We start from the raw sequence: 13674 nt of genomic DNA, 5'->3' as shown, positions 1-13674 counted from the left end.
CTCTGTGGAAGGTATATTATTGTGTCCACAGATTACATATGACGAAATTTGAAGCTCAAATAGATTTAATAACTTGCCTGTACCAACTAGCAGGGTTTGGACTTCAACTTTTCAGACCACAAAGTCAGATAACCTTTCCTGATACTGGCACAGACTGTTTTGGAGGCGCCACACTACTGAAATTACTGGTGAGAACCTCACATCTTCAAATATTGTTCCTCAGGAACCTCTTCAGGGACCTCCTAAAATAATTTTGGAAACCTCATACATTTTAAAGTTGATATCCAAAATTTTTCAAAATGCATTTAAATGGCAGTGGAAGATGTTAAGTTCTGGCATACTGTAAATATTATATTTTATAATAAAACTGTGACACCAATTTTTCCATGTGTCCAATGGAATTAAACTTATATAACCAAGTTTTTTCCACCATCACCCACTTTAAAAAATGAAGAAAAATATAAGGATGACAAATTGGAAAAAAATGTTAATATTCAAATATATAAAGAGCTTCTGACAATGCTTAAAAAATGGGCCACAGAAATGAACACAGTTTCTAGAAAACTGGCGCATAATGCTTTTAACGATCTGAAAAGATGACAAGCCTTGCACATAGTAAGATAAATGCACATTAAAAGTATACTAAGGTACTATTTCTCACCCATTAAATTAGTACACCTCTAAAAATTCAGCAGCGTTCTCTGTTGGCAAGAGGAAAGAGGCACTGCACACTGCTGGTGGGAAATGCAAACATGGTACAACCCTTATGAAGAGGGGGTTGGCAATATCTGTCTAAGCTGTCAATATATTTATCCTTGGATCTAAAAATACATTTATCCCACTATCCCAAATATACTCAGGACAAAAAGCAGAAGGACAGATGCATTTCCTGGGTTTGGGCATCAAAAAGAGAGTAGGGGGAACACAGGATAAATGCACATTGCATTACAGCATTATTTGGGTGGGGGCAGGTGAACACTGTTATTCAACATAGTGTTGGAAGTCCTAGCCTCAGCAGTCAGACAAGACAAAAAAATAAAAGGTATCTAAATCAGCAAGGAGGAAGTCAAACTTTCATTCTTCTCAGATGATATGATACTCTATGTGGAAAACCCAAAAAACTGCTAGAACTGATCCATGAATTCAGTGAAGTTGCAGGATATAAAATCAATGCACAGAAATCAGTTGCATTTCTTTTCTTTATTTTTTTAACATTTATTTATTACATTATTGAGAGAGAGAGAGAGAGAGAGAGAGAGAATGAGTGGGGGAGGGGCAGAGAGAGGGAGACACAGAATCCGAAGCAGGCTCCAGGCTCTGAGCTGTCAGCACAGAGCCCAGCGTTGGGCTTGAACCCACAAACCAGCAGATCATGACCTGAGCCGAAGTTGGACGCTTAACCAACTGAGCCACCCAGGCACCCCAAAATCAGTTGCATTTCTACACACCAATAATGAAGCAGCAGAAAGAGAAATTAATGAATCAATCCCATTTACAATTGCATCAAAAACCATAAGACACCTAGGAATAAACCTAACCAAAGAGGTGGAAAATCTATACACTGAAAATTATAGAAACCTTATGAAAGAAATTGAAGAAGACACCAAAAAATGGAAAACATTCCATGCTCATGGATTGAAAGAACAAATATTGTTAAAATGTCGATACTATCCAAAGCAATCTACATAGTCAATGCAATCCCTACCAAAATAACACATTTTTCCCAGAGCTAGAACAAACAATCCTAAAATTTGTATGGAACAAGAAAAGTCCCCAAATAGTCAAAGAAATCCTAAAAAAGAAAACCAAAGCTGGAGGCATCACAATTCTGGACTTTAAGCTGTATTACAAAGCTATAATCATTAACACAATATGGCACTGGCACAAAAACAGACATATATATTAATGGAGCAGAATAGAGAACCCAGAAATGTACCCACAAACATATGGCCAACTAATCTTTGAGAAATCAGGAAAGAATATCCAATGGAAAAAGAATGGTCTTTTCAGCAAATGGTGCTGGGAAAACTGGAGTGACATGCAGAAGAATGAACCTAGACCATTTTGTTACATTATACAGAAAAAATAAACTCAAAATGGATGAAAGACGTAAACGTAAGGCAGAAAGCCATCAAAATCCTAGAGGAGAAAAGAGGCAACAACCTTTTTGACCTCAGCCTCAGCAACTTCTTACTTGACATGTCTCTGGAGGCAAGGGAAATAAAACCAGAAATGAACTATTGGGACCTCATCAAGATAAAAAGCTTCTGCACAGTGAAGGAAAGAAACAATCAGCAAAACTAAAAGGCAACTTATGGAATGGGAGAAGATATTTGCAAAAGACATATCAGATAAAGGGTTAGTATCCAAAATCTGTAAAGAACTTATCAAACTCAACACCCAAAAAACAAATAATCCAGTGAAGATATGGACAAAAGACATGAATAGACACTTTTCCAAAGAAGACACCCAGATGACTAACAGACACATGAAAAAAATGCTCAACGTCACTCATCACCAGGGAAATACAAATCAAAACCACAATGAGATACCACCTCACATCTGTCAGAATGGTTAAAATTAACAACTCAGGCAACAACAGATGTTGGCAAGGATGCAGAAATAGAGGAACCTTTTTGCACTGCTTGTAGAATGCAAACTGGTGCAGTCACTCTGAAGAACAGTACGGAGGTTCCTCAAAAAATTAAAAAAAGAACTACCCTATGACCCAGCAATGCACTACTAGGTATTTCTCCAAAGGATACAGGAGTTCAGTTTTTATGGGGCACATGTCCCCCAGTATTTATAGCAACACTATGGACAATAGCCAAAGTATGGAAAAAGCCCAAATGTCCATCGACAGATGAATGGATAACGAAGATGGAACCAAGCATTAATCCTGCCTTTCCTATATGAATTGTACCAAGGCAAAACCAAATAGTAGATGAAAGAAAGTTAATAAAAACAGAATGATCAGAATATAATAATGATCAATTAGAATATGTTAATTCTGTATTTTACCATAAGCAACCCCTAAGGAAAAAATGGATCTATGCCTCTCATAGCCCTTGCTGCTAACATCACACACAAAAAAGGGTAGATAAACAGATATTAGATGTTTCTTAACAGAAGAAGACAATGCCACCTGTGAGGTAGTTTTACCAAAAAAATATTGGTAAACTATTTACACATTTAGATTCAGCTATCAATTCACAGGAAATACAGAGAACAAAAGAATATGTTAAATGCAATCATAATCATCCGAGTCCAGTCTATGAAACTCTATAGAACACACAACCCCATTTCTTCAACAAATAATTTGACAAGGAAAAAAAAATGAGAGAAAGGGAAAGATAGAACCTATAAATTCAGGGACTTAAGAGTCCAGTTCTAACATGAGGACTTTATTTGGATCCTTATTTTTTTAAAAATGTCAGAAATATAAGCACTGACTGAATATTTTCTGACACTACATTTATTGGTAATTTTAGGTATAAGACTGATTTGTGGTTATTATTTTTTTAAGTTCTTACTTACAAAAATATTTACTGACGAGTTGACACAATGATTGGATTTTGCTTCAAAATAATATAGGTCAGGGAGATGCGGGTGGGGATATAGATATTGATAACTATGGAAGCTAGGTAATGGATATATAAGGGGTCATTGTTACTCTTATTTTTTTGTTGTTACTCTTCTTCCTAATCTTTTACATATTTAGAAATTTTCATAATAAGACAAAAACATCCATCAGTTGGAAATACTATAGTGTTTCTTTTTCTCCTTGAAATCCATTCCACTTACCCATACGAATTTTATCCTAATGTAAACAGACATTAATAAAAGCATTTTACTAATCACCTATTCATATTTCTGCAACAAAAATAAGTATACACATGTAGATTTTTTATATTTAAAAATTTTCTGGGAGTGATATGAGTCTAAATGTTAAAATTTCATCTCATTTTTTACAGTTTTTGATAATATACAATTGAAATTTTAAACATAATAAATGTTAATAATTATCAAAGATAAAAGTAATATTTTATCTAAATGCATCATTTAAAATAATGTGTGGAAAATTTATGGAGACTTGGTTATGGAAGTCTTCATTTTTTAATTGTTCGTTTGGTGTACCAGACAAATATATAAAATGCAAGTAGGATCCAGTTTGAAGTTTGAAGTCTAGCCATAATGTAACAAAGAAAGGTTTCAGATAAAATTCTCAGACTAGTTTCTATTTTTTTTAATTTTCTTCTTCTTATTGTTTTTTTTTTTTTTTTTTTTTAATTAAGCACATGGGAAGGAAGTACAAATCATATGGGAGGGAATAAGATGATAACCTTAAAGCTGACCAAAGGGTATAGACATTGATCTAGGGACACCCTTGACCACCATTCTGATTAGAGTCTGGATTAGGATTAGTTAAAACCTTTCGAATGCATTTCCATATAGAATTGTCCCACTGGCTCTTCCCTGGCAAGACAATAACAGGATTCAGAAGTGAGTCAAGGTGGTGAAGTACTTTGGAGTTAGTTGGAGGGTTCTCTGATGACACAGAATCATCCAGAACAACCTAGAAAACTTTTAATAACAATACAATTTTGGAATTAATTTTAACTGTGGATGAAAATCTAGAACAGATGTAGATCTCTTAAGACTGTCTGGTCCAAACCAGGTGGCCTCAGAAGACATTTAAAATTAAAATAATGAAAAAAAAAAAAAAAAAAAAAAAAAAAAGGGGCGCCTGGGTGGCTCAGTCGGTTAAGCGGCCGACTTCGGCTCAGGTCATGATCTCGCGGTTCGTGAGTTCGAGCCCCGCGTCGGGCTCTGTGCTGACCGCTCAGAGCCTGGAGCCTGTTTCCGATTCTGTGTCTCCCCCTCTCTGACCCTCCCCTGTTCATGCTCTGTCTCTCCCTGTCTCAAAAATAAATAAAATGTTTAAAAAAAAAAAAATAAAAAAAAATAAAATTAAAATAATGATAGATATGTTATATATCAGGGCCCACTAAATAAATAATCAGAAAAAAAAGAGTGAGAAAATTAGGGCTTGAAAATAACTGATAATCACTTTTGGCCATAACTCAGGATGCTTAAAAATAACTACAAATTATGGCTGTATATAAGGTACATGATTTTTCTTGGGAAAACGAAACGAGACATTAACCTTTAGCAAGGGTATTCTCAGTGTTTGAGAATTACATAAGCATAAAACTATTGAAAAAAATTCCAATATGGTTAAGTTCAGTATTTCACCACTAATTAGGAAGAAGTCATTTACAAGTGTAGGCTGGGAGCTGGAGAAGGAAAAATGAGAAATAAAGTTCATGTAGCCTCATAAGATAATACTTCAACAACTCAATTTATGTTCAATTTCAAAGTCTTAGGTCACCTAAACCTAAAAAAATCAGTTTAAGGAGACACTTTCCTCCACCTCTGGCTTTCTCTCTTTTTACCATTCATAACCTTAAAGACTAACTAGCTGATACTTGAGACAAGCAGACTAAGTAAACTACTGCAATATAGGGAATCCACAAATGCACATACTAAAGAACTGATCCCTATTATTCAAAATCAATTATTATTGACAGATTTATGAACTAAACCTAAGAATATTTTCCCCAAAATAAGTGCAATATTTTGCACTTTAATTGGTAAAGTGCAAATGCAATTAGTGGAAATGTATCTAGATTGCCTTAAATTAAATGAATGTGAAAAATAAGTAAATGATTAATAATTTTACTACTGTTTAGTTCTTCTGAAATTCAAAGGTATTTTTAATTACAAAACTGAAATGGTCCATGATCTTATAAAATGCTTTCAAGTGAGACCAGTTTAAAAAATAAAACATGTTTGCTTTTATAATATTTCTAACTTAACCAAAAATGCTCCAGGAAAATAAAGAATTATGTCCGTATGTATAACATACCCACAATGTTTGGTTCTGAAATATTTATAAAAATGCTTTGTTGACAGAAATTCATTAGAAAATAAATAAATATTGATGTATTGAAAGAACAATATAGATTATAAAACAATTTCCAAACCTGGAAAATTTCTTATGCTGTATGAGGGTATTGGGGAAATGGCTGAATCTCAAGAATTTCCTGAAAAAGAGCTCAGAAATCTGTCTTCCAAGGGCACAGAATGTCCATTATTCACTTTAAATGGAGTCAAATTACTTTTAATTATATGAATTTGTATACAAATATAAAGTACTATGATTATTACCAGTAGTTGAAATATCATAAATCTTTCGGTTTCAAATTATTGAAAGGGCAAACCATGCAGAGATGCAAGAAGGAAATAAGGGTTAGAGTAGCTAAAATATAATGAATTAATTGTCAAGTATATTTTGGTGAATTGGAAAAATTAAAGTGTGGAATGTAGAAAGTGTACCATTCAGAGTGCTAATTATGAAAAACACTTACTGTGGCCCCTTGACTGCCCTACTTATAAATCATGATCAAAGAGTTCCTCAGTGATTTCACCCACATTTTAAGATCAACCCGGGCCTAGAGCAGCTCTAAGGAAAAAAGAAGATCAGAGTCATCTCTTGGGATTTGGACCCCAGGACCCCAAAAGGGGACACTAATAGAAGGTGAATCAGCTTTGCAGTATAAATATGGTTGCCAGGCAGCAAATATAAAAGGGTTAGGGTGGGAACCATAAGAGGAGCATCTGCTTAGTTGGAAGCTTCAAATTCTTTGTTTCCTACATGATAATACTTTTCCCATCTTTTATCCATGGTTGTTTCTGTGTATGTGATTTGCATGGCTTATGTCTTCCACAATTCTACCTACTGACACATCACTTAACTTCACCAAGGCTACTCCTCTCACCCACTAACTATTCCTCCCAAACACACACTCTGGCATTTTAATACTGCCTATCTTTTGTCTGCCAGAAAGAAAAGTAATAACATTTGGAAGAGTACCTCCACAGTGACCTTTTAGGACTGAAGTAGGGTAAGTAGTTCATTTTCCACCCTGGAAAGACTTCTTCCACAGAAGTAGTGCTGCTTGCTATGTTGCACCACTGGCAACCTGAATTTTCTGTGGGGGAACTAGTTATTCAAACAAAACCATTTTTCTTAACTCACCACTAGCCAAGAGTAACCGTTTATTAAAACAACGACCTTTACAAAGTATAGTATCAGTCTCTGTCATATTCTTTTACCTTTTACAAGCTTTGTAACCTTAGACAACTTAACCTCCCTAAACAGGATTTTGTCATCTGCAAATGGTAGACATTACTTGTCACCACCTCATAAAGTTATGGGGGGAGGGGGAGATTCAATGAAATAATCCATGGAAAGTTCTTGGCACTGTCCTAGCACAAAGTAAAGGAAATCTTAACAGCTGCTGCTGCTGTTGCTATAGTAGTATAGTAGACCCTTGAACAACAGGAGTTTGAACTATGCACGTCCACCTAGACATGCTCCCATTCTGTGCTTATTTTTTTAATTAATGGCATATCTATGAACCCTAGGTTTCCAGTGTAGAAATCTCAGTAGCATCTCTGGTTGGACTTATGTAGCGATCCCACATAAACTCAACCAGCAAACCCAATTACTTCTGTGTCTGCAATGTCTCATTTCCAATATCTGATTCTTTTCTCCTCAAAAATCTCCAAAGCATCACAATTACCCCTAGAAAATAGAATGAAAATTCTTTAGAATAAGATTAAAAGATTACCAGTAGTTGGCACTAATTTTTCTTTTGGACTTCAATCTCCACTATCTTCATGAACACTTTGCTTTTTCTACTGCTAGACATTTCCTGAAAACGTCAAACACTTTCAAGCTTTTGAATCTTTGCTCATGATATTGCCTTAACCTGGAATATCCTTTCCTTCTTTCCATCTACTGAAATCCTACCAATCTTTTAAGTTTAAATACCATTTTCTCTCTGTAGTCTTCTTTGATACTGGTTCACAGAGTAAATCACTCTTTATCACATGGGATTTTGTGTTAACACTTATTTAAGGAGTTTAGGTCACACTTCCTTAAAATATTCTCCACCCAAATTTCAGACTCATATTTAATTGCCCAACAATCATCTCACTGGGTTAACCCTTGAGTCCATCAAATTTAATACGTCTCAAGTTGAATACATCCTTTCTTACCAGACTTGGTCTTCCTGCTGGGCTCCCAGTTAGAGAGAAGTCTGGGTGTCATTCTTGATCACTCCACCTTCTCATCTCTCACTTTGTCTCATTGATTCTAGCTTCTAAGTATCTTTCAAATATATTCACATCCCTTTCCCCACTGTTAATACGATGGTTCAAATCATCACATTTTATTGTTCATTTTGTTCCTCTGATCAATTATTAATCAACTGATTAGAATTTCTAATAAAAAAATCAAGTCTCAATTTAGAAAAATAAACATAAGTTATATAATCCATAGGTAGTCAATTAACTGTTATGGTTTTATTTTCTCTTTACACTTCCATAAGACAACTCACTATAATTCCTTCAGGGTATTATTGAAAATTATCTCTTGGTAAACCAAAATAAAAATTAATTTAGTGGTTTAGTGGTCAGACATTTGTATACTTATTTGTAATAAAGCTGAGAAGATATCATATTATTTTTCATTGTCTTCCTTGGACCAATTTCTAATAAATGATTTAGAGAATTAAATGTTACTTTTATGTGTGTCAACTGTGAACCAATTAAGAAAAAACAGGATGAATATAGACATCTGAAAACAATTTCGCTATTAAAACTTCCCTTTACATTTCTTTTTAAAGTATTTAAATCAGTAGTTAAAAGTACCATATAATTTACTTATACAGCTTCTTCTAGGATCAGAATTGAATGTGTTAATTTTATTAATCTGAACAATGGTGACTTTGCATTTTAAAAACTCAAGAAACAGCCATGGGTCACAGGGCTAATCACTTCAACTTCTCTTTTCTTCATTTCTGCCTACTTTGCTAGTTTTCATTATTCATATGAGGATTCTAAGCAAATTATCAAACTAAAAATGTGACCTATTGTATTCCTTCTATTTGGAGGGTAAAAATAATTTTTGAGGTCAGAACATTGGTGAAAAGAAAAAAAATCAAATAGATCGATAACGAATTTAAGAAGGAACTTTGTGTTAAGCAAGGAATGGAAATGACATAAATAATATTACCCATTAAAAATACTGTTTTAAACTTTTAATAACTTTTAAATAATCATGACAATAATTTTATCTGATGTGTAAATTATAAATTATAACTTGATTTTAATTATAATTGACTTTAATAACAACAGTTTGTCTTATTTCAAAAGTTTGTGTTTTTTTGTTTTGTTTTATGGAATTCCACATGTACTTTTGGTCTGGGAAAATCATTTCAAGTCATACGTTGAAGGATGCTTGTAGGTATTAACTATGCCACCTGGCCATGTGACATGCTTATAATATACTGGAGAATTTGCCAATAGCAGATGGGCAGCCTGTTTGGAGTAAAAGATTAAAATGAAAGTTCTAAGCTGAACCCAACTGGTGAAAAGGGAGCAGACCTTGGAAAAATGCCAGATGTAAAATGGAAAAGCATTCCTCCATCGTATTCCTGGTATCTGGCACCACAGTAGGCATTCAACACATATTTTTGAATAAATGCATGAAAGAAGGCTGAGTCAGCTTAGGAGACATTAATTTGAAATCAGAAATATTAGTGATTTGATTGTCTAAGATCTGAGGAATCCTAAAAAACTTTGTTGAAAGAAATCCTAATAATTTATTAAAAGAGGACATATTCTAATCTGGAGAAATTTTTAAGTGTTTTGTTTTGTTTAGCTTTGTTTTTTTAAATCCTATGAAAGAATTTAGCAACAGTTCCAAAGAGTATGAAGTATTTGGTATATGAGTCAGTGATCTGTTAGTTGTAGTTAAATGCTAAAGTGGTACCTTAGAAATTTAAGAGCAGGGTCTAACCAAGCAAAGAACCTAGGCCCACTATACTGTAGACTTTATAAGACACAATAAAGGATCATTGTCTAAAAGCAACTTCTCATAGAAAAATGGTTTATAAACTTTATTTATACAGTGCAACTCCAATAAATAAGTTAAAAATGCGAATTTGGAGTCCAGCCCATTTTCTCTCTCCATGACACTCCACACAATCCAATGAGGAATCCTAGAATTCTGAGGAAGAAGTTTAAAAACCATTGTATTAAGAGACTTTTAGAGGAACCTAAAGGCAAGAGCTCCTTCGGGTGGGGAAATGATTAGAGTTGGATAGTATAATACTATAGTTACCATTCACTGACTGTCTATTCTATCTCAGTACTTTATGGAGTTTATCTCATTGATGCTGAGTTTAAGTATCATAATACCTTTTTATAATGAGATGGCTGAGTCTCAGAGAGATTAACTTGCTCAGGTCAATCAAATGCTGAATACATCCTGTGCACGACAGACTATACCAAACTGGTTCAAGTATGTCCCACCAAAGGAACCGACATCTGTTCCTGCATACATTTTCTGGGGTATTCTTCTTTTGTTAAATGAAGTTTTGTGACCCTGAGGGACATAGGTACTTATAAGCACGTCATATCTCCCAGAGACTATCAGCATTTAGTGTGTAGGCGGGGTGGGATACCTAAAAATTTTACCATGATCACCTGACCTTTAGGAGCCATAGCTTATTACTTCAACAAAACCTCACTGTGGAACCAACTCTCAGACCCCCACACAACTCATTACAAAGTGGAGCTATTGTCTGGGGCCTGACCCACCACATTTAACACTCCTCTCACCCTCCCACAAAGTCCCAGGATGAACACAGATAAGATATCACATGATCAGTAAAGTTGATTATGCATTTGTCAAAACCCCTAGAACTGAACAACACAAAGGGTGAACCCTAATACAAATGACGGCCTTAGGTAATAATGTATCAATATTGCTTCATCAACTTTAGCAAATGTACCACACTAACACAAGATGTTAACTATAAGGGAAACTGGGTTGTTGGTGCAGGTGGGGAATACTTAGGAACTTTCTGTACATTCTGTTCAATTTCTCTGAAAACGTAAAATTGCTCTAAAAATTAGACTTTATTAGTTTTTTTAAGTTAGTTATTTCCTAATATATTCGGAAAAAGAAAAGTTAAAGTCAAAAAAAAATCCAAATCTAAGATTTACTCAGCCTCCTATCTCCTTAGCCCCCAAACCTACAGTTTCTACCACATTCACAGAAAGTGGCCCATGGTTGGCTGCATCGTCAAAGGGTAGGGCTTAATGGAAGAGGTCTGTGAGAGAATTAGGCTGGTGCCATGTGGATGGCCTGCCTCTGAGACCTGAATGAGTTGGTGTAGGTTCCTCAGCAGACCTTTTTGGGTAAATCCAGAAAGACTTTAGGGATGCTGTATTCATCAGAATATCAGATTACCAGGATTAACTGCTCACCTCAAAGGTCCCTTTACAACTGTGTCAGAAAGAGCTACAATTCTTTCTAGAACACTAGTCCTTAGTATAGAAACAACGCAGATACTTCCCATGTTGATGCAAATGCCACCTTTTCAGTGCCACATTCACCAACTACCCAATCCAAAACTGCAAACTCTCCACTTCTACTATCTCTTTACCCCCACTTCTTGTCTTCTCTTTCTTTATTTCCCCCAGTGTGCTCATTGCCATTCAGCATACTATACATTTTACCTGACTTTATTGTTTTCTTGCCTCACTAGCATAAGCACTAAGAGGGCAGAGATTTTGTTTTTACTGTTGTATCTCTAGCCTTAGAATGGAACGTGGCATTTAGTATACCTCCCATACATATTTGACGAACTGAATGAATGAATGAATGAATGTACACTCGGAAGAACAGAGTCTAATGGCAGCACGGACACTGGAACAGAAAGGTGTGCCAGGAGCCCAGGCCATGGGAACCTGAGCAGTGACAGCCCTGATGGAGGCAATTGTCAGAAGGCATGAAAAAGGCTTATACACAGAATCATTAGAATTTAAGGGTCGCTGCTATACCTCCCCTGCTACTCTGCACTAGCTTTTGCAGTTTACTTTTGACACATTGCACTGGGTCGCTGTCTACTACCAGAGAGAAGAACGCTGAAGATAGAACAGTGGTCAACAGGATTTGCTGATAGAATTGTAATCCCAGTAAAACTGAAAGGAGGCTTGAGCAAAATAGCTTTTTGATTGAAATGGAAGCCTTGGTTTTTCTCCCCTATAGTTAGCAAAATAAGACTAGGTGGCCACTTAGGACAACAGCCCAACAGAGAGCTTATGTGACACACTCTATAGAGGTTATCATTTCAAGGTTTTCTTTGCTGCCACACCAGAAAAAGAAATTACTAGCCTAAACCACTTAAACACAGTAGGAAACTTAAAAATAAATGCACCCCAAAAGGGTAGGAACTCTACTTAGGGTTCCCACGACAAATCTTCCAAAATCAACAGTGTGGTTTAGCTAAATGTTATCAAAGCTCACTAGCCATACATTCCCATGACATGACTCAGTGACTCTCTATTTCCTGTCTACACTTCCTTTAGCTCTGGACCTCACTGTGAGTTTGTATTTCACATGTAGCTATGCCAGATAGTTCTAGTTCAGCCTGTGTAGACCATAAAAAGTGTTTAGAGAATATACAACATGCGACAATAAAAACGGTGTAATTGTACCAGCCATTTAAAAAACATTCAGAATTCTATTACATCAAGTTTTCTCTGATATCACTTAAAACTTGGGAACAAAGTACTTCTGTTTTACATTAGAGAATTTATGGAAATGCTAACAAATAATATGAGCTCCTCTATACACAGTACTATTTAAGAAGCCCTCAACAATAAATGATAAATGTTTTTAAGGGCAGCATGACTTAAAGATAAAAGATTGAAAATCTTCAACACTTTTTGTGGATCACTTACTTTCTTATCGTGTTGGGTAAAATATTTTAAAATATACATGCCTCAGTTTTCCCATCTTCTTTATTTTTTTTTTCTTAATGTTTATTCTTGAGAGAGAGACAGACAGAGACAGAGTGTAAGTGGGGGAGGGTCAGAGAGAGAGGGAGATACAGAACCTGAAGCAGGGTCCAGGCTCTGAGCTGTCAGCACAAAGCCTGACACGGGGCTCGAACTCACAAACTGCGAGGTCATGACCTGAGCCGAAGTTGGTAGCTTAACTGACTAAGCCACCCAGGAGCCCCAGTTTTCCCATCTTCTAAACAGGATAGAAATACTTGCTGTGTATACATTACTTTTGAATAAAGCCAGCAGGAAGGAGGAGGAGGTTACAGTTTCAAATTGTTTTGCATTATTCTCGGTCTTTTATACTTCTATAATGGTGATTTAAATCAATTTTGATCTTGGGCTCACTATCTTTCTACAGTTAGTATATTTTATCATTTATTTCAGGCAAGGATAAATGTCTTTGAAGCAAGTGTTAACATAAGAAATTAAGGGGCGCCCGGGTGGCTTAGTCAGTTAAGCATCTGACATCAGTTCAGGTCATGATCTTGTGTTCATGGGTTCAGAGCCTGGAGCCTCCTTCAGATTCTGTGTCTTCCTCTCTCTGTGCCCCTCCTCTGCTCATGCTGTCTCTCAAAAAATGAATTAACCTTAAAGTCATTTTTTTAAAGGAAAAGTTTAAAATAGCAGAGTAAATATAATTCCATCCAAATTAGTGCTTATAATTACTACTATTAAAATTGTAAT

At 35.5% G+C, this 13674-nt stretch overlaps 1 protein-coding gene across 6 annotated transcripts in view; it reads right to left on the bottom strand.

The window, feature by feature from the left end:
- The window catches only part of LOC145715376 (uncharacterized), a 282156-nt gene that overhangs the window by 85899 nt on the left and 182583 nt on the right, over nt 1–13674 (bottom strand). The window lies entirely within an intron of this gene.

The sequence above is a fragment of the Panthera onca genome, chromosome A1 (genome assembly GCF_046562875.1).
Source record: "Panthera onca isolate mPanOnc1 chromosome A1, mPanOnc1 haplotype 2, whole genome shotgun sequence".
NCBI lineage: Eukaryota > Metazoa > Chordata > Mammalia > Carnivora > Felidae > Panthera > Panthera onca.
The sequence above is the reverse complement of the archived record's forward strand: the minus strand, read 5'-3'. Positions and strand labels throughout refer to the sequence as shown.